The sequence below is a fragment of the Gorilla gorilla genome, chromosome 1 (assembly GCF_029281585.2).
Source record: "Gorilla gorilla gorilla isolate KB3781 chromosome 1, NHGRI_mGorGor1-v2.1_pri, whole genome shotgun sequence".
Classification (NCBI taxonomy): Eukaryota; Metazoa; Chordata; class Mammalia; order Primates; family Hominidae; genus Gorilla; species Gorilla gorilla.
This window is the reverse complement of record NC_073224.2, coordinates 157,171,026-157,198,215: the sequence shown is the minus strand read 5'-3', so window position 1 is coordinate 157,198,215 and position 27,190 is coordinate 157,171,026. Positions and strand designations below refer to the sequence as shown.

The 27,190-nt window shown below is 37.7% G+C and overlaps 1 long non-coding RNA gene across 2 annotated transcripts in view; it reads right to left on the bottom strand.

Annotated features, from left to right (window-relative positions):
- LOC134757016 (uncharacterized) overlaps positions 1-27,190 on the bottom strand; it is a 200,459-nt gene that overhangs the window by 142,728 nt on the left and 30,541 nt on the right. The window contains exon 3 of one of the 2 annotated variants that reach the window (XR_010130614.1): positions 22,759-23,834. The exons of the other annotated variant lie outside the window; for it this stretch is intronic. This is a non-coding gene — a long non-coding RNA (uncharacterized lncRNA). Of the gene's footprint in view, positions 1-22,758; positions 23,835-27,190 lie in introns of those variants that run through there. 2 annotated transcript variants of the gene reach the window in all.

The window sequence follows — 27,190 nt, the reverse complement described above, 5'->3', positions numbered from 1 at the left end:
TTTATCTGACAAAGACTTGTATCTAAAAATCAGTGAGATAAAAGGAAACTGCTTAATAGAAAAATGGAAAAAGATTTGAATATAGACTTCATCAAAGAAGATAGACAAATGGCAAATGGGTATAGAACAAAGTACACAATCTCACTAGTCATTAGAGAAATGTATACTAAAACATCAATGAGATACCGCTACCACTCATGAGAATGGCTAAAAATAAAATGAATACCAAGCACATTTTTGGTAAGGATATTAAGAAACAAACTCATATTCTGCTGGGGAATATAAACTAGTGTAACCACTTGGAAACCATATAGGACCGTCTACCATATTGCTGACCAAAAACATATCATGTGATCCAGACTTTATACTCCCGATAGCGGCAGGAGGCAGACAAATGCCTAGGCAGATAGGGGCGGGTCCCCAGTGAAACCCTACCTCCAAGCCAAAGACAGTTTAAAGCCTGAAAGTCAAGCTACAAGTCAAAACCATGGTCCAGATTGAGAACCTGTCTTCCCATTTGGTGTGCTATCCTTTGATTGATCCCTACCCTTCACCTATTTTACATTTATCTGCCCTTTCCTAATTGCTTTTTTAATACTGGTATGCCCACGTTGGAGTGGTGCCTTTGTTTTAACCTGTTCTGCATACTCACAAACCAATCAGCATGCACTCCTCTGTTCTGAGCCCATAAAAGCCCTGGATTCAGCCACACTGGGAGGGAAACCACCAGACTCTGGGTGGTTGACCATCTTCTCATCCCCTCTCTGCTGAGAGCTGTTTTGTCACTCAATAAAATTCTTCTCCATTCTCCTCACCCTTCAATTGTCAGGGTTTCCTAATTATTCTTGAATGTGGGACAAGAACTTTGGAACCACCAAACATGAGTACAAGCTATAACACAGGTGGGCTGGGGCACACCTGGGCCAAAGGCAGGCTGAGCCAGTGCACAAGCCAGGCGAGGCCCAGGCGGATAAGTGGGTGGGGTGTCTCCTGAGGCAGGTAGCATGGCCGAGCAAGGCCTGGGCAGGGCCGTTGCCAGCTGGAGGTCCTCGGTTTGCAAAGTGAGAAAAATCCTGTGTCACTTCTAGGTATGTACTCAAGAAAATGCATATTCATGATCACCAAAAGCCACATACTAGAATCTTCATAGCTCTTCATAATAACCTCACACTAGAAACAGCCAAAATATCCATCAGCAATAGAATGATAAATATATCACAATGTATTTAGAGAATGGAATAATATATAGCAGGAGGAAGGAGGCCAGACGAGTTCTTCAGTGGTGCTGGCTCTGATATGTTTCTTGATCTAGGTGCCTGTTTTATACATATTTTATACATATATATGTAAAACAATCCATATAAAAATTAAAAATGAAACCTAAAAAGTCCAAATACTATATATGTATCTCTCAGATTTAATCAAATGACCATGATGTTGATGAATTCTAGTCCAGAGTATGTGTTCATATAATTAAACGTTAGATTTTAAACTTGACCCTCAACCAAGGATTTCTCACTGTGGATGAAAATGTACCAAGCACTTTTGCTGTTCCGGGTGTGATCAGTCAAAGCTCTTCTAGGTGAACCCTCAGAGCCCAGCAGTGAAGGTGCAATCTCTGGCCTGCTGCCCTCAAAGCAGATCACCTATGGCTTTCCAAGCTGCTGCATTCTGAGGATGTGCCCTGTGACGTCTCCTACAGCTGCTTTTACAGGAAAATAGGAATTGATGGAAGGAAAGATGGAAGCAAGAAAAGTTAGGAAATATTCCAAGAGTGAAGAAATGCAAAAAGGCTTTCCAGCTGAGGAGGACAACAGAAGGCTTCTTCATAAGGAATAAGCACAGAGCTTAATCCTGAGAAGAGAAGGGAGACAGGACATGCTTTATTGCTCTGGTTGTTTTTGGCCTTGTGACTATGCCCTAATATTGCCCCAAACTAGAGTCTGCAGACCGGAAAACGCTTATAGGAGTTTATTTCCCTTTATACTTTGCTGCTGCTATTGTTTCTCTCTCAGGATCTTTCCTCTTCAAAGCCAGGTTAACAAGACAAACATCATTTTTTTTTTTTTCTTTACGAGGTAAGTTGCTTTCACAGGGGAAAAAGAAAACCGTCCATAAAGACCCTAAATTCTCTCCATCCACTTTCCCTTGGTGCTCAGTACTTTTCATGGGCCTGAAGGTTAACTGCCTCCAGCTCCTGGGACATCAGCTCCTGGGACACATCGCTTTACCTCATCCTCAGCCTCCTCAGGGCTCCTTTCCTTTATTTTTTAAAGATGGTCTTATTAGGCTTGGTAGTTGTAATAGCTTAACCTATGAAGGGAAAAACTTGCCTATGTGTTTTGAACTTTAAAAACATAGGGATAAAATTAAAAACATAAGCAGAAAATAGAGAAAAAAATTGAATATGGGTACTCTGTTATCTACTCATTTTCCTGGCATTTATGTGTAAATGAGTGGCAAAGTTCATCTGCATTTTACATAGGAACATTAGCTCTTTCATTGTCAAAAGATGCTCTTTTCTTAACTACTATCAGGAAGGGAAATAGAGGGAAAGCACAAAAGAAATACTTCTTGCAGTTGTCAATTTTATATGCCAATGCTTGGAAATTCAGAGACTAGCTCTACCAACAAGCATAACTTTGAGAAAGAATGAATATTTTTTGAATGCATAGCTACAGATCAGTTAGCAAAGAGACCCCTAGATGTTATACTCGATGTTATGGGGGGAGACAGAGTTACAGAAAATAAATAAATGAAAGGCAGGATTCCTTTCCTCAATGAGTTTACTGCCTAATAGCAAGCAACTAACAAAATAAAAGAATAAGAGTGCCAGGATTAAAAGAAAGAAAAGAGAAAGATATGAGAGATAAAGTCTGTTTATATTGAAAAAGACATTCAGCAGGCTTTGCTAGACATCTCAATGCTGCTGACTAGTTCAATTCTACTTTGTTTAAAAATAAAATTCTTTTATTTGTGAATTAATCTGTAAAGAACTATTCTCATCTATGTCTTCTCTATTTTTCAGAGCCATTTTTTTCTTACACTTTCTCTAGCTCTTCAAATACACTATAAACATTTTCAGAAATAGGATATATTCTCTTTTATTTATTTATTAGTACCTTTCCTCATTTCTCCTCCATCTCCAAATTATATGGATTATAAAGATGTAGGCTTGGTGGTTGGTGCCTATAATCCCAGCTACTTGGGAGAATTGAGGTGGTAGGATTGCTTGAGCCCAGGAGTTTTAAGCTTCAAGGCTGTAGTGAACTATATAATCACACCACTGCACTTCAGCCTGGGCAACAGAGTGAGACTCTAGAAAAACAGAGTGAGTCTCTAGAAAAAAAAGGAAAAGAAAGAAAAAAAAAATAGAGCAAAGAGAAATTAAACGTATAAAGAATATTGTAGAGTAAGGGATAAAGTTAGTAACTGAAATCAACACTATCAAGACTTGGAGAAAAGCAGGCTGAAAATTTGATCTCTGCTTTTTAGGGAAACACAACATGCCTTTCACATGGCAGTTATGTGATCTTTTCAGAACACATGTCTAACCATGTCATACTTTCCCAACCTGCTTAAAACCTTCCATGAGTATGCATCTCCACTTTAATTTCTTTCCTTATCTCAAAAGTAGGTCAAGTCCTTTATTCTATGCTCTAATGGCAAGATGAAACCGTTCTTCATAGCACATATTGCATTTTCATTTCAACAACTTTAAATAAGATATACATTTCCTGCCTCTCACATCTTAAACTCTAAGTTCCGTGAAGTTAGTGACCATGTCTCTTTGTGTTCATCATTGTATGCTCAGTGCCTTCTGCATGTAGTAAGATTTAGTTAGAATTTGTTACAACAGGCCAGGCATGGTGGCTCATGCTTGCAATCCCAGCACTTTGGGAGGCCAAGGCGGGTGGATCACCTGAGGTCAGGAGTTTGAGACCAGGCTGGCCAACATGGTAAAACCCCGCCTCTGCTAAAAATACAAAAATTAACTGGGCATGGTCGTGGGTGCCTGTAGTCCCAGCTACTTGGAAGGCAGAGGCAGGAGAATCGCTTGAACTCAGGAGGCAGAGGTTGCAGTAAGCTGAGATCGCACCATTGCACTCCAGGTTGGGCGACAGAGTAAGACTCCAACTCAAGAAAAGGAATTTGTTAAAACAGTGAAGAAGGGAGGAGCACACATCTTTTCTTATTGAAACCTGATAAAAATGTCTCTTTAGATCCTCAGAAAAGCAGAGCGTGTGATATGGGAAACACTGCACTCAACAAAAAATCTCAAAAAATCTCATTATAATTAAGTACAAGGTGGGATATTTACCTACCGAGAGTGTGATGTGGGAAACATTGCCCTTAACAATCTCATTATAATTAAGTGCAGAGTAGGATATTTACCTATCCATAAACATTCTTCAGTGCCAGATTTCCAAGATACTAAGGCATAGTTTGATAATAGCAGCTTGATAGCAATCCAACATGATCCAAGGATAAAATTAGGCATAATAAAGGAAGGCTTCATATTTTTTCAAAAACACTAATTCAACACCAATGTTCCCTACAACTAAACATCAAATAGAACAGTACTTAAAATTGAGATTTTTTTAACTTATTTATGGCAGAATGATATCGTTAAGAATCAGTTGATCTGAGGTAAGCCTGACATTTGCTTATGAAAACTGAGGAGCCCAACTAAAATGCAGACTGGATAAGAGGTGGAATTACAGTTATAGCCAGTGTTAGTTGTAGAGATGTAAAATATAATCATTGCATGGATGAAACCCTCTTCACTTCCTCTCAAATGATATCTTCTTTATCAACCTCTACTTGGAGTCGCCTATAATTCCTTTTCCTGAGTGGACTTCAAAGGCTGTCGGTTCTGAGAAAAGGTCTTTGCACATTTATTTGTAAAAACATGTCAGTTGAAATGCTTAAAAGTTTATTTCCTGAAAATCAAAAGGCATAAACTTTCATAAGTCTTTTATGGTGACCCAGATCTAAAATTGTTGGCAATCAACAAAACTAAGTATAAAAATAAATTTATGGGATGAGGCGTTAGCATTAATCAGAAGGGTTGATGTTGGAATGAATATAAATAATTGCCAAGTAAAGCTTCCGTCAACTGGAAATGGAAACTCACAGGATATTTGAGACCTATGATGCCAATGATGGAGCTCAGAAAACAATACCCAAATATAAGGCCTCAGAAGCAAAGTTTCTCTCAGACCTTCTTCTGCCCTCCTGTCATTCATCCTTCATTTTCCCCTGAGGCAAGTCATAGAAATTAGAGTTCCTCTTCCTCAGGGTGAATCATAGAAACTAGAACCCCCTTTGCCTGAAGTCAGCCGTAAGGTCTAAAAATAGATTATGCTAACTTCTCTTCCCCTCCCACTGCTCCACTTTTCTGCATAAGAGCTGGCCATAAAGAATTTAAGACTAAGACCCTCATTCCAGAGGCAGCCTATTCCATATTCAGGAGAAAGAAATGCTACAAGAGAGAGACCAAGAATCTGAACGGACAGGCCTTGCTGGGTGTTCCCCTACTGGCCAGTCAATTGGTATTACCTTATACCCTTTTTGTCCAATCACATTTCTACATGACTGTCCCTGCTTCATTGACCCTGAGTCCTAAGTATAAAATCAAATAGCTTCCCCTGTATCTTTGGATCTTACTTCTGAAGTCTCCCATATCATGTAAAACTAAAATTAAATTTGTTATGTTTTTCTCTTCTTAAATTGTCTTTTTGTTATGAGGTACTGACCATGACCCTTATGATGGATGAGAAAAGGTATCACTCCTTTCCTCCCCTACACCAAAAAACCTAAAATTTTTAGGAATATAAAGGAGATAAGACATTCTTATTCTTCTAGCTTAGCTGGAAGGGGAGAAGGAAGGGAAAACATGTCACAGAGCAGGGATCATTTTACTCTTCATGGTGTAAATGGTGAATTATAGAGATTATAATTTGTGTGCATATTTTTTTTCCTGATTAAGAATATTCTTCCTCTAAGAATGTTAGCAGGTGGAGGAAGAGGGGGCATTGTGTAGGGATGGCAAGTAGTGTGAGTTGTAGGTCAGGACTATTCTGTAAGCTTGACTGTTCTGCAAGAAAGAGAAAATGGAAATATATAGGCAGTGAGAATTTCCCGACTATGGCAGTGGGTAGATGGTTGGGTCCTGACATGACTTCTCTGTCAGCCTAGCAGTAAGAAGGGCAGGGAGTCCAAGTCCTGAGTCCTTGAATCTGGCTAAATCCTCACCTACTGTGAGCTACACTGACCACCAGATTTCAGGCAAGCCACTCTGAACAATTTATTAATAGATTCTCATAGAGGGGTTAGGGAGTGTCCACTCAAGTGTAGTCTATATCCTTTCTGCAGCTTTTTACTGGTTTAGTAGAAAGCAAAAATGAAAACTATTTTACACAAATCCAGTCTTTGAAACTACACCAGATGTTGTGGTCTGGCTAGTCCACAGGCATGTAAATCCAGAGGTACTGATGTGACTTTCCAGATTTTTAGCTCACGTGGAGAATTGTTGGTTCTCTGGAAATGAGGACAGCAGTTTGCTGGTTTCTGAGAATTGCCGAGATTGGAAATTCTCTTGAGGAAAGCACCTGTGAGCTAGCGGGATCACAGATAAAGGAGTAGCATCATAGAACACTAAGAACCATGCCTTTAATTGCCATGCTGAAGGGTCCTCATGATTGAGTTTGGCACTGAGCAAGTGGGTACTACCGATGGGTCATCTCTATTCAAACTGCCAGTATGAGCTCAGGGAGGAAGCCATACAACACATAGCCAGGGTGGAATGGAAATGTCTTCATTCTCTGGCAACCTCGTAATTCTGGGAATTCTGTACAATACAGTCCGAGACCAGAAAATCCCAGAATGAGTGATATTAGAATTCTTGCCAATACTGATAAGTGAGTGCTTAGAGCCAGATTTTTCATGTACTCTGGCGTTGTAGATACCTGTTACACAAGCCAGCCTCAGGGATCCAAGGCATTTCTTGAAGCTGGAAAAAGACAGTCCAAATGTTTTCTTAGAAGGGTAATTAGTGCTAAAATTAGCCCAGTTTATTCCAACATCAGAAGAATTGGGAGATGCATCGAGGCCAAATGGCTGCAAGTTATAGGAAACAAAGAAGAAAAGAAAAATCAAAGTGAAGTTTAGCAGTAATTAGTTAATACAGTAGTTTAAGATAGGAAAGTATTTAATTTGGCTAAGGTGTTTGTATTGTGAATTAATTGCTAAACTGAGACTTACAATTAAAATATATTCTACAATATTTTAATAAAATGTAACTTCCTGTCTGAAAACTCTTTATTTCCCATCACTTTCAGGATAAAGATAATAGTCTCCTAAGAGATCTCTTTTGCCATACCAACCCTCCCGCTTCCTATCTTGCACAACACAAAAGCCAGGATGATCTGTTTAAATGGGTATTAAATCATGGCACCTCTCTGCACAAAACTTGCTAGGAGTCTCTTATTTCACTCAGAATAAGAGTCTAGCAATGGCACAAGAGGTTCTACATGATTGGAGCCCACATACACACTTTCTCTGATCCCATCTTCTGTTATTCTCATCTGAATTACGTGATTCATACCAATTGCCTTGCTGTCTTTAAACACTTCAGTTATGCTCTCACCTCAGGGCCTTTGCACTTGCTTTTCTCTCTGCCTGCTCTTCCCAAAGATATACTCTTGATGTGCTCTACCAAATTTACTTTGGGTCACTGCTCAAACACCACCTTATAAGTAAAGCCAACGCTTAGCACATTATGTAAATAGTAATCAAACTCCAACTCTCATGTTCTTTGTTTCCCTTGTCTATTTTATTATTCTATTCTGTTTTACCATTATTCATTATTTTCCATATTATTAACCACATCTGACATTCTAGAAATGTGCTTTCTTATTGTATTTTTCCTTCTGAAAGGCATTGTTTCCTGATGCTAAGTCAGTACCTAGAACAGCTCCTGGTTCATAGTAAGCCCTTTTCTTAGTCCATTTACACTGCTATAACAGAATATCACTGTATTAGTCCGTTTTCATGCTGCTCATAAAGACATACCCGAGACTGGGTAATTTATAAAGTAAGAGAAGTTTAATGGACTCACAGTTCCATGTGGCTAGGGAGGCCTCACAATCATGGCGGAAGGTGAAAAGGCACATCTTACATGGTGGCAGGCAAGAGAGAATGAGAGCCAAGCAAAAAGGGAAACCTCCTGTAAAACCATCAGATCTCATGAGACTTACTCACTACCATGAGAACAGTATGGAGAAAAACATCCCCATGATTCTATTATCTCCCACCAGGTCCCTCCCACAACACATGGGAATTATGGGAGCTACAATTCAAGATGAGATTTGGGTGGGACACAGCCAAACCATGTCAACCACAGACTGGGTAATTTATTAAAAACAGAAATGTGCCCTCACAGTTGTGGAGGCTGGGAAGTCTAAGATCAAGGTGCTAGCAGAGTAGAACCTGATTTCACTGCTTCCAAGATGGTGCTTCAATGCTGCAGCCTCCTCACATGGCAGAAAGCAGAAGGGCCAAGAGACAGCAAGAGGTGGCCAAACTCGCCCTCTTATAACCACATCAATCCCACCCATGATGGTGGAACCTTCATGGTCTAATCACCTCTCAAAGGTCCCACCTCTTTATATTCTTACAATGCCAATTAAATCTCAGCATGCATTTGGGAGGGGACAAACCTCCAAACCATACAAGCCCTCAATGGGCATTTGCTAAGAGCATAAACACAATCCACAGTGAGATCAGCTATGTTAACACATGCACAGGTTGCTGTTTAAACCTCCATTCTCTCCTTACAGTTTCAGTATTAGCTACTTCTGGTTTCCTTTAAGTTCTTGGAACACAAAATTCTCCTTTTGACCTCAGGATTTCTGTCCATTCTTTTCTTTATGCATGGAAGCCCTTCCTCAGTTTCTTTCCTGATGGGTCCCTATGTATCCTTTAGAGTTAAGCTAAAATGTTAATTTGTCAAAGAATCTTTTCCTGGCCAGCTTCACTATATTCAATAAAACATCTTGATTGTGTTCTTCACAGTTCATAACATGTCTGCAGTTCTCAGTAATGGGTTATCTTTGGTATTTATTGTCTTAGCTTTTTCTACAAAACCACAAATTCTGTAAGGGATTTCCTTGTTCACCAATGTATCCCCAAAGACTAGCAAATGGCTGGCACATATGGCATGGGAAAAATTATTAAATAGATTACCAAAGAGAGGGTGTTTTGATAGACAAAAATTAAAATGAGTAAGTTTCTACATTAGGTTCTAATCATACGTACTTGGTTAAAGTGGAGTTGGTTGTTTCTCACAATCTTAACTATGGGAATGACCAGGTAGTGTTATTTCTGGCATATTGGTAGCCAGATTTCTAAAATATACACATCCCATAGGAAAAGACTCAACTTTCATAAACAACAACAAATATTGGTTTTATCTGTTAGGGAAGCATGAAGATTATTTTAATTCTAGAGATTCTTTACCATATCTATAGAAATACTTCAGAATTATTTAGGTTAAAACAGAAGAAACCATTCATTTGGGTGGAAATTCTAAAAACAGTTGCCAAATGCTGGTGGCTGACCCCAAGATTCCTTGCTGAGTGGTATTACCTTAATGAAATTTCTACGGTGCTTGGTCTTACGGGTACAAAAATAGAATTTTATGAGCAAACATAGAAATAATTAGACATTTAGAGAAAAACTTATTATAAAAACTAGATTTACTTTATACTGATAGGTGGACAAGAAAGCCAAGTTATTAATTTATAAAAAGGGAATATTCATTCTAGTGACAAAGGTGCTTATATCTCCTGTTGATGGCCACAGTTTTTCTCCGTATGTAAGTATTTAGTAAGATGAACTATTAAATCAGAGGCCTGCTCAGTAATTGCAGGATGAGAACAGAGTGGTTGAAAGCCTTGAGGATGGTTCATCAGACCTTACGAGTCCTCGTGGTCAGGATGCTCACAACCTCCTGGCCTCTCCTCTTGTCTCCTAGATTGTGCAGGGAGTTGCATCCTCTGAAGCCAGTTTGCTAGGAGGCTGCTCCCTTTGCATAATGTATGCTGACTGTAGATGTGTCAATTTCACTAATTAAGTGTTATTCTAGTATGTTCCCATGGAACTAGAAAACATTTTGCTAAGTGTTGTTTTCAAGTCATTTAATTCTCACAGGGCAACCTCATTTCCCTTTTCTCTAAGTACTTAGGGAGTCCTCATTGCTCAACCCTATGGGCTTGGAACTACATAGAAATAAATTACCCTTACCCCTCCTAAGGCAATGGAGATGTCTACAACTCACTAGATACTACAGGAATATTTCTAAAAGTTCCATATTAACATTTTCCTACTATAATGGGAGAAACCACTCAAAAGCTTCCTATTCATTCTAAACAATGGCTGGTGCAGAATCCAGGTTACAGCCAGGAGGGCAAAGGTATCGACTAGAGCCAAGAGCACATGTGGACTTTGTGGACACATTCAGTTTCTCCTATACAAAAGGGATTCTTCTCATTGTTCCCTTGGAAGGGAAAATAATGAGGTGGTGAAACACGAATGTGTGTATGTGTGTGTGTTTGTGTGTGTGTGATCACTTCTTTTCTTATACTTGGATCGCAAAGAACCATCTCCTCTTCCCACTGTCGTGTTGCCATCCTGGATGAAAATAACCCCCTGATTCTATATTGTATACCTTCCTAGCTAAGCCGGACTAATAATAAATGTTAAGGCCTCTTTCATTTCATAAGGTAGAGAAGGGGGATTTGATGCTCTGATAGTAAATTTTGCCAAGAAAACAGCCTTCCCGTTCCTCCCAGTTTAGCTTTAGGCTATTCCTCTTTCACAAGAATGCTATCACAAATGGGCTGAGAAACACCACACAGAGGCTCTGTCTCTGCCCTTGCAAAGGGACAGTGGCAGACTAGGGCATTTAAAGCCTTTATGTGGCGCCTCCTGAGTCGCTGAATAGCTCTCAGCTGAAATTGCCAATGGATAAAAGCTCTCTTTAGAAATGGCCCTTCGATGAAAAGTTTTGGAATTCTTAGGATTATAACCCTTCAGCCAAATCCCATTATGTCCCATTTCTGCCTTTGAACTACAGGGAACTACAGAGATAAAGCCATTCTGGGAAAGAAGGGAGGGGAAGTTTGCTCGGAAGGGGAGGAGAATGACTTAGTGTCCTATCTTAGCAAAAAAAAAAAAAAAAAGTCTACTTTTTTTTTTTTTAACAGAAGTTTCTATGAAATGACAGCAACTCTCAGGGGGAAAGTTCAGATGCCGCTGTGATTGGGAACTTGGCTGTGATGGCAGCCTCACCATGATGCAGGTGTGGAAGACCCTGTTGTCATAAAAGCTTAGGTATAAGATCAGGCAGTCCGCAATTAGATGGTGTTAGGAGCTGTCTGTCACTGTGCCTCTCAAAATAAGCTTTAATAATTTTCCAGTTGTGGCTACATGCCTTTTACTGTCCATTTTCTCTCTATTTACCATCTTATTAAGCATTTCCTTGTATTCTATCTTTAGAAATTCTAATAGTCATTAATTGGGTAATTGTCACATTACTGCAAAGAAATTCACTACCAGTGTCATCAAGGTGCCTGAAGAAGGAAATGGGAACATGGAGAGATTAAGTGAATTGCCCAAATTCACTGAAGCCAGTAACCAGAGAAGAAGGGGACACATTCTTCACTTATGATTCCTTGTCTGTGGTGGACCCAGGGAATGGGTGGCCACTTTAAATTTTCACTTTGAGTGATATTGTTGTTCACATTTGTTATCCAGTTTTTCCCTATTTTCCAGGAAAGTAAAGATCTTACAGAGGCTTGGAAATCATCTCCAGAACAGGTGCTTTTTCAGTGATGATATTCAGGGCAAAGCACATTTTAGAAATTACTGCTGGAAGCTATGAGTATTGCAGAAAAAAAATTCAAAAACACCTCAATGGGATTTTACCTCTCTTCCCTTCCAAAAATGCATACTTATCCCAAACCACTATCAACAAGAAAAGTACACAGAGACGCTTGTGCACACATACTTGAAAATCACACACACACACACACACACACACGCAATTTCCTTCATACTAGGCAACTGTTGTCTTGACTCTAGTTACACTGATTTAAAAGGATAAAGGGAAGATTCTGACATTAAGTTGAAACACCAAACTGGAGATTTTAGACCCAACATCAGGGTTCCTAATACTTCCAATAAACACACTGTGAAGAAAACCGATCTTCCAGATTTTTTATCAGTCCCTCTTTCTTCCTTTCGAAAAAAAAAAAAAAATAACTTGAATTCATGGAGTTAGAAGTGGCAAATAAGGAAAAATTCTGTAAGAATTATTAAGTATTATTAGAAAATGAAATCTTTTAAATGAATATGATATTAAGCTTTCCTACGATGCACTGTCTTTTCTGCATTTAAGACCTATTTTTAATTTAGGTATAAAGGATAGACAGGCAATTTCAATCATTTGAAGATATAGATCTTCAGTAAACCAAAGATGGTACCATCTTTAGCTGTCCAACTCTCCTGACTTATTAGTTCTCAAAATAGCTTCTGTAAAGGATTAAATAAAAAAGGTTTCAGATAAAATTTGGAATTCAACCTATTCAAGTAGGGGAAAAATAGACATTCTTTTCATGAAAATAAGTTTATTGGCTGGGTGCAGTGGCTCATGCCTGTAATCTCAGCACTTTGGGAGGCCGAGGCACGTGGATTGCTTGAGCCCAGGAGTTTGAGACCAGCCTGGACAACATGGCAAAATCCTGTCTCTACAAAAAATACAAAAATTAGCTAGGCATGGTGGCACATGCCTGTAATGCTGCTACTCAGGAGGCTGAGGGGGGAGGATCGCTTGAACCTGGGAGGTTGAGGCTGCAGTGAGCTATGATCATGCCACTGCACTCCAGCCCTAGTGACAGAGCAAGACCCTGTCTCACAAAAACGTAAATAAATCAATAAATAAAATAAAATAAATAAAAAATTAAGAAAGAAAATAAGTTTATTATTTTTTATTCAAAATTAAACATCAGCCAAGCACATGAGCCTGGCATAGCAGGGGGGATAAGACCTAAATTACACTAAGCTGCCATGTGGACATGACCTTTAAATCTAAGAACTAAAGATGAGTAATGGCTAACCCGGAGGCAGAAGGGAAGAGCGGGATAAACGGTGGGAGCAGGGGCGCTATTCCTAAAGGAAGAGACAGCATGTCTGAAGATCAGGAAAGAGAAAGAATAACACAGGTCAGGAGATATTTTCAGTGTTGCTGGAACACTGAACGTGAGTGGAAGGGTGAATAGAGAGATATAAAGCAAATTGGAAAAGGAGCAAGAAGCCAGACCAGGAAGCAATTGACAATGATTTGACTTTAGGTTGGGCTTATCTGGGTAGGGAAGAAAGAGGGGAGTAACCTCATCTCTTTCCATCAATGTGTAAAACACTACAAGAAATCCGAAGAATGTACAATCCATTCTTCACTTAATATTTAAGCAACATGAGCCATCATTTTCAGAGTTAACAGAATAATGGCATTTCAAAAGTGGTTTCCCAGGTCAGTTCAAAATGGGACATGTTAATCTTGAGACGTGTCAGAAGCCACCAATTACAAATACAGACAGAAGACTCCTTGGACCATCACTATTGTATTATCTTCCCCTTCCACACAGACTTTGTCCTAGTACTGTAACAGTCCAGCCCCTGCCAAGGCACTGAATCCCAAAGTATGAGGTCTCAATATGAATCATTAATCTTTATCTGCTTAGCCTGTGGCTTTGCAGGGTCTTTACTCAAAGGGGCCCTTGCCTCTCCTTTAGTAAAATGCTCTTGGTCCGAGAAATGATTTGAGGGTAAAAGCTGGGCGAACGATTGTCCTTTTCCACTATAGCAGTTATCATAAGATTTCTTCTCACTTTTTGTCATATTTTTGGTTACAAAAGTCAAATGATATCTTTGTTGATGGTCCAGGTATCTCAGCTCCGAAAACACCAGTCTCTTGTCATTGCCACAGTTGCCCCCATCAGGGTGGGCTTCATGGTGTACACCTTGTACAATTAAACAGGGCCCTGTGCTCAGAAGTGTCCCATGCTTGGTTTCTCTCTCTGATGTTGTTGTCTTAAATTTTTAGTAATTTTTAACGTGCCTGCATTTTCATTTTGCACTGAGCACTGCCAATTATGTAGCCAATCCTACCCCATGTTTCAAAGCCCACAGAATGCAGCCTTGCTTCCCTCTAACTTATACCCACCATGCCTTTGATGGTTAAGTGCTATTACCTGGTCTCTTCTGTTCCACAATCCTATTAGCTGCATTGACTGTAGGGACCCCAGAGTAGTATCTCTTAGTTTACTCTAGCTTGTATAAGACGGCCAGCACTGAGCTCCTTAGCCATGTCAATGTCCCTTCCCTTGCATAATTCCTATTGCTTTAATGAAAGGAGTGTTCTATAAACCTTCCGCAGAAACATAATTAGCCATTGGGTTCTCAGGTCTAATGCAGTAAATCCATTCTTGCATATTGCCTCTTTCAGAGCCTTCTAACTCCTTCCTCAATACTCTGCAAAGGTAACCAGGCACATCTGCTTCTTTTATTAGAGGCCATCATTTTTTTCCAAGCTTCAAGGTGCCATCCAAGCAGCATATTAGAACAAGCTCCAGGTGTCCTTGCCAGTCTGAGCCACAGAAAAATGTCCCCGTGTCAATATATCTCCCTCATCCAGCCTTGTATTCAACCCCCACACCCAGTCCAGAACTCTCAAGATCCATGGTGAGGCATATTAACCAGTGCCATTGCTCGGTCCTTTAACCCTTTTAATACATTAAGTCCTTTCTTCCCATAACACAGATGGTACTTCCCCAATGGGGCTCTGCTGAGACTTATCTTTAGTTATTGGTCCAAAGGCCAATCTGTGAGTCACAGATCGGGAGGAAGTTGAACATCATCTATTCAGGTAAACCACCTCAACTGCAGCCTAAGCATGGCCTCCAGGTAAGGGGAAGCTGCTCTCCTCTAGCAAGTGGGGCACATATTGTTTGGGGCACAGAAAAAAGGGCTTGTAAAAATCTAGAGGCTCAAGTGCATTCACTCAGATGTCCTCATTGGAGTTCTCAGGAAGCTTGCGGGAGCTGTGAGTTCATGTTTTTTGTTGTTGTTGTTTTTGTTGTTTTTTTTTTAAATTTTACTACTCTCAGAAACAAATCCTGGTAGTGATTTTTCAGAACTATCTCTCCACTAACTATAGGAATGTGGGTCTCTTTAAATGTAGCCATATGTTTTTGGCTTTCATAGTATACTGTAGGCTGATAGCTGGCTTACCCAAACCTGTTGTTTACTTCCTTCGGAGGTTTGATGGCAAAAACACCCCCTTCACAGCTTTAAAAATGCTATTTCTGAAATGATTAAAACAAGACATTTCCTTCTATCTGTATGTCATCTACCACCGGTGAGAGTCTTAATAATTCTCAGTAATCACATGCCAGACATCGTCACCACCCCACTCATGAATGCAATAACATCCTTGTTCCATATGGCCAGCAAAACATTCAATTCCAGAATCACATTATAAGAATCTGCTTTCTAGGACTACTTTCAGTATCAGCAGTCTTGATTTTATCTTTCAGAAGCAGACCCTTAGACTAGGAGTCAGGTTCAAGTAGTTTATTTCTGAGGGCAATACCAGGAAACACTACAGAGGTGTGGATAAGTGCCTACAGCCAGTTAAAGGTGTGTTATCGCAGTGGTGAGCTAAATCCCACCATGCAGGACCAGGAGACAGTATGGGACCTGTGTCTTGGGAGTTTTCCCACCTGAAGCTGGAGCAAACAGAAATATTCATCCACTCCCTCCATGCCCATTAGTCATTGATTAAGTGCCGCTCCCAGGGAGCTCTGTCCTACTGAAGTGAAAACCAGGAATGGATTATGCTTGGCAATCCCAATAGCACTCCACACAAGCAATTGTAATGCAGCCCACAGAACAAAGGGGTCAGAAGTGGAAGGACCAGGCTTATCTCTTAAAATTATTACTTCTTACTGACCTATTTTAGTTTAAATATTTAACGTTTTTGAGTCTAGGGTTTTTTCCTTGAAAAATAGAGAGACCATTATTTTATGGGATTAATATGAAAACATATACATAAATTCTTTGTGCATTATAAAGCTTTATATCCTGAGACTCTCAACATCTATTGGTAAAATGATCATATTAATGGCATTTTGTAATTGGAGAGTTTATCTTGAAACCCCTGTGAACTTTGAGAGACTGAACTGAAGGGCACAAAATATTCTAGTCGCTGAGAGATAGCTTACTAGGATTTTATCACATTTAGTTTTAACTCATCAAACTAATTATAAACATTTATGTTTTTATTTGTTTAAAAAATCTCAAATATTTTAGTATGCATGTGAGGTACATACGAGTTGATTAATATCTAATTTCATTTGTTCAACAAATATTTGTTGACTTGTGCTATGTGCTTGGCACCAAGATAGGCCCATAAATAAAGCAGTGAATAAGACACAAAAGACCTTTGTCTCATAGAAAATGTGTGTGTGTGCATGTGTGTGTACACATACATCTGTTTGATGTTGATTCAGACTATGGAATTCTGAAATGTTACATTGCACCATTTTTACTTAGAACATTCAAATGGGGTGACAAAGATTTATCCATCTTAATTATACTATTTTCAAGGAAAAATGTAAAACCTAAAACAGGGAAATACTACAGTTATAATTTTGGTCTATCAGCAAGTGGTTTGGGGAAAAAATGAACAAGATAGACAAAGGAGACTGAGCAAGCTGAGTGATGAATGAGATGATATTAAAGTTTCTGGCAGAGAACATAGGTCATATTAAACACAGAAAGGGGAGATTCATCTGGGTACATAAAACTGTGGCATCTCCATTCAGAGGAACTACTCCCTGCATTTGTTCTATTATAAAGCTATTAACTTCTATGAAAATAAAAATTAAATTTGCAAGCTGGAAGATGCTTATGGAATTAATTATGATGATATGTGAAAAGAAAAGAGGAGGTGCTTCCACTGGGCTCTGAGTATATTAAAGAAAATGAATAGAATGGAAGGAATATCTCCATTTGGGGTTTGTAAAAGACTTTCCAGGAGGAAATATTCAGATATTTTAGGGATTGAGTAAGGTTGGTTTTACACATGAGTTTCCTCAAGTAATCTCACATGAATTATAAAAGTAAATGTGTTATGTATTCTATACCTTCCCCCATTTTTTTGGACACTTCCAACAGGACACCCTCCCTATGGGAATCTGTGAACATGGTTTGAAAATTTTTCTGATAGAATGATCCCATAGGATCCTGCTTCACAATGAAATGGAAATGAAGCCTCTAAGTGGCTTTCAATCAAATGAGAAAAAATGAAGCAAAAATGTGTGACACAAAGTATTGTAGCTAGCGTTCGGATTTCTAAAATGAACTCTAAGCTCAGATTATCAAGGGGCAGCATATGAATGCTGAGGAGGAGAATTTGTCCCCATGATCCACATTCATACACTCACCAGCTGCCTTGCCACTTTTCTCCTTGTTTATTTGTTTGCCAGAAAGATATATCAACTAATCATAAACAATGGGGGAAATGGTAGTTGAAAAGCAATAAAGTAAAAAAAAGCATGAAAAGAGGAATTGAAATCATAAGATGGATGTGTATAATATAGTGCAGGGCAGGGGGTAACCCAGGCAGACTCAATTAGACACAGGGCAATGAGAGTCACTTTATTAAAGTCTTCAAAAAGTCTTTGGGGCCTTGGACACAGAAGTCACTGGAGGCCTAAATGTGTTACACGTCATGACTCTAGAATTGAGTCTCACACCAGTAGGCTGTGGCTTATTAAAAACACAGACACTGGCCCAATTGTCATGCTATTAGGCTGAAGGTGCATAAAAGTGTATGTGATACACAAAAGATGAAAATGAGACTACAGGTGTTCAAATTATACCATGTACTCTGCAATCTCGAGTTCCAAATAATGTTAGTTCTGCAAGTACTTTCTAAAGGTGAATTTAATTTTCATAATTTAATAAGGTACATAAAACCTTAATAACATATAAGAATGTTCAAGCATTTCATAGTGCAGACTTCAAGTATAAGCAAAAATTACTCAAGGTTTTAGGATGGTCTCTAAACCTTAGAACAAACACCCCATGAGATCTTTAATGTCATTACAAAGCAAAGGAGTCTAAGTTTATAAGTTCTCATCTGAAACACCCTAACACAGTGAAGTACGTGCCGGTTGATTTATCCCTTCTGGAAGAATGAAAGGTTGCGTTGGACCTGGTGAGATTTTAACCTGTGATCCTAGAGAATCTTCCAGAGCTTCAAACCTGAAGTTTGATGTGTAACCTACTGGTTTAAAGGGACCTACATATTAGTACTGGAGAGTCTGACATAGTGGGTGGGTACATCAGACATCAGAAAGAGCAATTTAGTCAGCAAGACACCTATATTCCCTGTTCTAATCATAAAAAAAAGATAATCTTTCCAAGAGCTACCACAAGAATAATTTTGATAGGCACTGAGTGAAAGCAAGTCATATTGCTGGAATTTTCCTTTATGGAGCTTCAGCCTCAGTTTGGAAAACGGTCCCAATTATTTCTGAGAATGTAATGGCTCATTTTTACTAGAAAGATATTTGAGGTGTATATTATGCTATGTTCAAATTTGTAAGATATTGTTGAATATACATTATTTTTAAGTTCAAAGTACAATCATCTTATTTATCTTGACTTAATTAATACTTCTTAGTATCACAGTTCATTATTACATGGATTCAGGCAGACACATTACATTCCCCAAAACATAACTCGGCATACTAATGACCTGCTGCAGCACTAGTTCTTACTAAGGGGAGCTTTTAGAAATGACATTCCCCACTCCTTACTACCACTCCCTACAACCTGCCCCATGGAGAGGCCAAAATCCCAGCCATTAGTACAAACTTTCTTCCTTTCCTGGCTGCTGTTTATGAGCCAAGCCTCCCTGAATGTAGTATTTTTCACACTTTATGCTTGGATGCTATTTTCATTTGTGGAAGGCAGAGGAAGGACAGGGAGAAAGAGAAAGAAGAAAGGAGAGAATCGAAATTTTCAGAGGATAAAAGACAAGCTCAGTCTTTTTGTACTGTGATATAAATCTCAGTACAACCAAGATTTTTTGAATCAGAAGCAGTATCAATTTTGTGACTGGTTTTACTCGTTAAGTTATATTTTTTCTGCTCCTATTATCAATTTTGCCCAAATGATTAGATTTGCTTTGAAGTTAATCGAATTTGGTTTCAAAAATAGCCAAAGCAAGCAGAAAGCTTTAAAAATATCTAGTTTTCTTATTTTTTCTAAATTATCTTACCTTGCCTTTGTTTTTTATTTTCTTCCTTTCTTATCTATCATCTCCTTTTTTTACCATCCAATTCTGTTCTCAAGAAAATGAATCTACTTCTAGAATAATGGGTTCTCTACTGCTGTTAATTCCAGAAATAAAAAAGTTTTACTAAAATTTAACATATATAAAGTGTCCTTTCATTTCCCCAGCTCTCCCTACAAGAAGGAATTAAGACGGAGCCTCAAAAAACAACAGTCATACATCTACATTTAATACATCTATGCAATTCACTGAAAGAACATTTTGGTAGAAATTGCCGTTTTGCATCTTGACTGATTTAACTGCCTAATGACAAGTCTTACCACTTAAAATATAGTCTGGGGGAAAAAATTCCTCCCACACCTGTGATTGCATATTATTCACTGGGCTTAGGGTTGCCAGATTAAATAGAAGATGCCCAGTTAAAATTGAATTCCAGACAAAGAACAAGTAAGTTTTTAGCATAAGTATGTCTAAAATATTATTCTAAAAGTTAGTGTTTGTCATCTGAAATTCAAATTTAACTGGTGTCTTTTATTTTGATTTGCAAAATCTGGTAATGCCAATTGTGCTTAAGGATGAAATAAAAGTGCTTGTATGACCTGAAAGGTGAACAGTACTTTTATAGTGCAAGGTTTTTGCAGAGTTTTCATCTGTAATTTGAATAAACTGTTGCTTGAAATTTTAAACAAATTGTTTATAACTGTGGATACTTTTCTTGACAACTAGCCACCTGTGGGTGTTTCTTCTGTAAATCTTAAATACTTTGGTGTTAAGAATTGTTATTTTGATGCTGTATCGATGTCTGTTGGCCCTAGTGGTAAAATTCAAATTTGCATTTTGATAGTACCAGGCCAGACATAGCTACAGTCATAGTAAAATGTTTTAAGATTACAAGACGTCTGGCTTTCTCAAAATATCTCCTTGACTCTTCTATCACTAGCAAAATGGTAATTTTGTTGGAAAGGGGAGGGATATGTCTCACTTCCCAAAGCCATGAATAGACACAAACCTCAGAAAAGTGCTGAAACTGGGAATTAGCTGCCTATTCACTGCAGTTTTCATCTTTACTCTTCCCAGAGTGTTGGCTTCAGTCTTTTCATTATAGACTCTTCTTGGCTCTTTGCTCCACGGATAAAACATTGGCACCACAAAGTTCTGACTTTAAACATACAGATGTACACCATCAGAACATTTCAGTTCCAATTCCCTAAGAATAAAAACCATCACGCCCAACTTGGAACAGATGAACACCTTTGTGCCAATAAGCTATTGTCAAGGGGCAGTATAATCTATTAGATGCCTATCTAATGGTGGCTTACTCTGGAATGTGGAGTAGCATCTATGGAAAAGACAAGACATTAATGTGTAGGCTGGAAAGATAGCTCAATATGTACTCATTACAATGACCAAAGGAGGTAAGTTTATAAGTAGAGATAAATTATAGGGCATAGGATGAGGTCAGGCTTGGGTAGGTTGAAAAGCTTATTGAGCACCTCAGAAAGAAGGTAGAGGAAGTATGGAGTAAAGAGAAAACCAAGGAAAACTTGGCCTTATCCCAGAAATCTTAGAGAGATCAAATATTTCAATGATTAGCAATGGTGATATTTTAAACTCCTCTTTTCCAGTGTTTTATTTTAATGCCAAACTGAAATCTCAATTTCAATGACTCATTTGATCATTTTGACCAAAAAAAAAAAATCCTCAAATATGTAGTAAATGATTAATACGAAAAAGACACTATGCAAAGTTCCGAAGCATGTTTTTAAAAGTGTATATCAGAGAGAGGTAAAGACTTTGTATTTTTAGATTTAAGTATTTGTTCGTGGCAGTATTGGTTGGAAGAGTTTTGTTTGTTCAACACAACATTGATTTAATGATAGTTTTGTTTAATAATTTTTTAAAGAAAAGGTAGCTGTGACCTCATTAGTTTGTTTAGAAGTAGAGCACTCTTTTTCTTTCATTAAACTTTGATGGAGATTTTTGGTACTTCTAGATTAGCACTCATGTGAAGTTACAAATTGAAATCTTACATTCTGCTTTCTCCAATGTCTGACTAATTCTTATAGGAGCTTTTCAGTAGTAATAGCCAAAGGCAACCATAGCAATTAAAGGAAAGGGATTGAATTGAATTTTTAAGGTGAGATGAGTCTAACTACTCTTGAAATAAATGTTAGGTTTGAAGAGGCAAACCAAGTGTATTTAATGATAACCATGTTCCAGGCATTATTCTAGGTACTTCATGAATATTAACTTATTTGTTCCTCAAAACAGTACTTTCAAGTAGCTGCTAATATCATTCTGATTTTTCAAATGAGGAAACTGAGTCACAGAGAAGTTCAAAGATTTTTCCAAGGACACATATCCTACAGTGGTGGAGCCAGAGTTTAATTCCTGTGGTCCTTGGTCCTTATCACTGCTACCTGCTCTCATGTAACTAAGACATAAACATACTATTCTCAAAAACAATAGCTAAGTGTTAATATGGTTATTCATGTTCCAAGATAATTATTAGGCTACTTTATTTTATTTTTTCTCTTCTTATTTTTATTTCAATAGTTTTTGGGGTACAGGTGGATTTGGTTACATGGATGAGTTCTCTTGTGGTGATTTCTAAGATTTTAGTGCATTCATCACCTGAGCAGTGTACACTGTACCCAACATGTAGTCTTTTATCCCTCAACCCCCTCCCAAACTCTCCTCCACCTTCAAGTCCCCCAAATCCATTATATCACTCTGTATGTCTTTGTGTCCTTCAGGCTTATATATTTTAAATGTTTGATGTATTCATGTTTATGACACCTTTCCCCTTTCATGTTCTTTTACCTTTAAATGAATATTTATTATATTAAAACCAAAATTCTGTAACATAGAATATAAGCCTGCCTGAATATATTGAAAATTCATTCTTAAGAAATTTTGCAGGCCAGGCACGGTGGCTCACACTTGTAATCCCAGCTCTTTGGGAGGCAGAGGAGGGCGGATCATGAGGTCAGGAGTTCCAGACCAGCCTGGCCAACACAATGAAACCCCGTCTCTACTAAAAATATAAAAATTAGCTGGGTGGGGTGGCTGTAATCCCAGCTACTTGGAAGGCTGAGGCAGGAGAATCGCTTGAACCCGGGAGGCGGAGGTTACAGTGAGCAGAGATCGCACCACTGCACTCTAGTCTGGGCGACAGAGCTAGACTCTGGCTCAAAAAAAAAGAAAGAAAAGGAATCATGCAAAATGTATAAAAATCTTAAAAGTTCTTACAATAATTTACAATAAACATAAGACTTAAAATTAACATAAACTTAAAATAAACATTAGAGATACATTATTGTAGCAGGCCAATAACACTCATAAAAGCTGTTTTCTTAGTTTGATTTCTCCTTAATTAAGGGAAGGTGATATTATAATAATAAAATATCTGATATAGGAATGGGAGGTTCTTTTTGACACTGTTCCAAAAAGTAATCACTTAATAATGATGGAAAAAATTCTGGTTATTAAAAATACCATAAAATAAAAGTGTTCTTTATTTTGGGAAGAGCTTCAAAATCATCAATTGTATTTCATATTCACTCCAAGTTGTAAAAAACTATCTTGGAATAAGTGTATCTGTATTATTACATAATTTCCATAAATGGAAAACCACCTTTCCCCCTCCTCTAAGCTTTAATAAAACAAGCAAATATACATCTCAATGGCAGATTAAGGCTTTTTTTGTAGCTAAGCCTAATTAAAATGGCAACATTCCAGTGGTTTCTTTACCAGGGAGCAAGGACATCTGCAAGGGATAAAAAGATAGCAAGCATTTTGATGCATTTGTTTCCAGTGTTTAAATGTGGCAACAGAAAACAGGGATTGATACTGGCTAAGTTACAAGCAACATTTGAGTTAAATGTTTTAAAAGAGTACAGGAAATCAAAGCAGTTAAATAAATTGTGATTTTAGGTTGTTGTTTTGCCTGCTATTTCTGCCTGTTTTCAGTAGCATAGACTTCCCCAAATCGTGTCCCAGCATATAATAATTCCCTCTTGGAATTATTTTATACAACCGAAGTTCTACAAGAAAGAAGCTGGTTCGGCTTTAATTAATCCAACATTTCTCAAACTCATTGACCTTGGAATAGCTTTTGTTTTCTTTCTTTTCCAGCATCAACTACATGCACATTTGAGCACCGTTTGGGAAAGGCTGCTCTAGCATACCATCCCTTGCCATTGTAGAATATTGCCTTAGTCTGTTTGTGCTGCTGTAACACAGTGCCACAGACTGAGTAATTTATAAATAACAGAAATTTATTCCTCACAGTTCTGGAGGCTGGGAAGTCCCAGATGAAGGTTTGGTGTCTGCTGAGAGCCCAGTCTCGCTTCCAAGATGGCGTTTTATAGCTGCATCCTCTGGAGGAAATGAACATGATGTCCTTACATGGCAGAAGAGCACAAGAACAAGAGAAGTTAACTCTCTCTGAAATCTCTTCTATAAGGGCATTCATTCTTTTGTGAGGGTAGAACCCTCATGACTTAGTCACGTCCTCAAAATCCCCACCTCTCAATATTACCACGATGAGGATTAAGTTTTATATTTTGGGTGACATTCATACCATACTAAATATTATTACTAAACCTCCAATGTTTTTCATTCTTTTCTGTTTCCTGATATTATTTCACAGTGACCATACATATTCTACATATTAAGGTGCCAATCCAAATTACAAGATAGGAAAGCAGTGAAGGAGAAATTTAACTTTCACTGCCACTTAGAGGAAATCTTAAGGCATTTATTAAAAACTGCTTCTTTATGTTACACTGATTTGTATAAATTCCCTTTTCCGCTTCTCCGGTAATGAACTGAAAACATTTTGTGGCACCAGACTATGCTACATTCAGATTCATTCATAACTGTCTTAATACCTAGCAGTGTACTGAGAATACAGGAATCAACCAATAAATATTTACTGAATCAAATTAAACAGCTTAGATTTCCTCAGCCTATTTATTTTCATTCTATGCCTCTTAAACCCTTGGAATTATATCAGCTGAAAATTGACTCTGACTTTTTTTAAAACAAAATTACTTTGTGTTCATGGTGGAATTTAGCAACAGGTGAATTAATAGTGAATTTCAAGTATACAAATGAGATAGGCAGGACACATATGTCGATCATTTTTTAAATTCTTATGTTGATTCATACACATACTAGAACTTAGAATGCTAACAGTACTTTTTCTGAGGCTTTTATGTATTTGTATATTTTATTTTACAAAGGATGAAAATTATCTTTTTCAAATGTCGAAATGAACATGATGCATATATTTTCTTCTAATTTCATCATTTTAAAAATCCCAAGGATTTTAAAACTGTGAGAGAAAGATACGAAAACACTGCCATGGGCATTTTCCTTGCAAGCAAATATTTCAGATGAACAAACTTCACTTAGTAGAAATATCTCAAAGCATCAGTTTATTTTTCTAAGGTTACATTTTTCACCTGTCATGTGGCACAAGATGAACAGATAGAAGGTTACAAGAGCAGGATTGGGAAAAGGCTTTCTTTCACACATAGTATAGCTCATGCCCCCAACTAGTTAAATTCTGTCCTGACATGCACATAATGAATATGTTCTTTAATGCAGTGACTTTCCTTTATTTGCAGAAACTTCTATTTTACACACCATTCCCTGAAAATAAAAATAAAACTCAGCCTTCTTTCAAAGGACAAATTTATTCAGTAAAATAATATTCTAAAATTTATGATCTAATATTTATTAGCACTTGAGTTTTTTAAATATACCTTTAACAGTTATAATACTCTGGCATTTTCTGCATAAATGTGACTTGATGTCAGTTTGTCAGGACAAAAATTCTAAGCTTCATTTAAGTACTGCAAGTGAAAAATACATCTCTATTAATCTATAATAAAGTGTTTCAAGCATCTGCTAGGTTATTAGTAGCAACAATTATAGTCAGTTATTCAAACACTGTAAGTTTAAAACATTGCAAATCTTTTATTTCAGATAAAAAATTTTGTCAGGATTTTTTTCTTGTATTTAAGCAAATATTTTTATTATTTTGACTTTCATGTACACTTTTATTTATTTGGCATATAAAATTACAATGCATTGGAATTTTTTCTATTGACATTATATACCAAAGTATAATGATTAGCTTTTGTTTAAGGAAACAAAATTTACTCTAGATATGTCAAGCAGAAAAGAATTTAATATAGAGGGTTGGGGTTGTAAATATGAACTAGAAACTGTCTGCCTTTCTTCCTGCTTTAAAAGATACTAGCAATGGCAGTGATGGTCACCTGTGGAAGGATGTTATCTTGAAGCAGGGAGTCAATGTAGTCAGGTGACAACCTGTAATGACAACTTGCACTGGGTTTACATAAGGACAGCCTGTTGGAACAGGATGGCAGGGACATCCCAGAAGCCATCAATGCAAGCCTGTGAGAATTTGATATGTTGGAGCAAGGCAGTAAGTACAGTAAGTATATGCAGTCTGGCAGGGATGGTGATTAGCAACATTGAGGGAATTGGGCAAATAAATAAATGGAGTATGGGAACAGATTTCTCACTGAAGGAGAAGGAAGGTACAAATATGGAAATAAAGGAAGCTGGAATAAACCTGTGGTGTTAGACTGAAATTGGCAGTATGGCATAAACTCAAGGTTTTTCAGATAGATAGATAGATAGATAGATGATAGATAGATCATAGATGACAGATATGTAAAAATATAGACATAAAGATGTATGTATGTGTGTGAATATGTGTGTAGTTGTATATCCATGTTCATTCATACATATACTTCCTCACTCTGTTAATAAAATGTTCTAGATGTAGCAACACCCCAGTAGCAATGAGCTCTCCCGGCATGCAAAGCGTGGTTTCTAAGTACAGTACAACTCTTCATTACAATAAAGTAGAGCTCCTGGGTAAATGGCAGAGTCCAGGGCTGAATTTGGAAAAAACAAAACAAAACAACAACAACAACAAAACAATATGTTCCTGGAAGTAATAAACTATGTAAATAAGTAATGCAACAGTCAAAGAAAGAATAAAAGTGTTTTGTAGGGCAAATGAAAAGGGACAAAGAAAGCCTGCTTGAAGTGACTCCCACTGGCCAAATCCAAGAAATTTAAGCATCAAAATGAATATAAATAGTCGCAGATACTAATCCATAGAATGACATAGAAATCCATGAATCCATATGGATAAATAAGTAAGAAAAAAGAAAAACCTGCCCTTCCATTAATGCCAACCAGTAAATGTGAAAGAGATGGTTGAATTTAAAAAAGTTCACCATTTTGCAATTATCACAGTACTAATTCAGACAAGAAATGTCAATGAGTACTAAAACTGTTGGGTGAAAGTGGAATGACAGAAGAAATATTAATACAATGTCAAATTTTCCACAGAAAACACTTTGTATCTACAAAGTAAACAAAACCAAAGAAAACAAAACTTAACTGTGGAGAATCTTGGTATTCACAATTTTAATCTTGCCATCGAAATTTAAACCACTAGTAATGGGACGAATCAACATTGTGTGCTACCAGATAGAAAGTAATGAGAAGAACTGCATTACTTCTGTGCTATTCCTGCCCAAAATGTATAGCCCAGCTCTAATCATGACAAAATATCAGACAAATCCAATTGAGAAACATTCTACAAAATTGTTGCCTTGTAATCTTCAAACACATCAGGGTCATGGAAATGAAAGACTGAAGCCCTGCTTCAGGTAGAAAGAGACTAGAAAGACAATTAGATGCAAT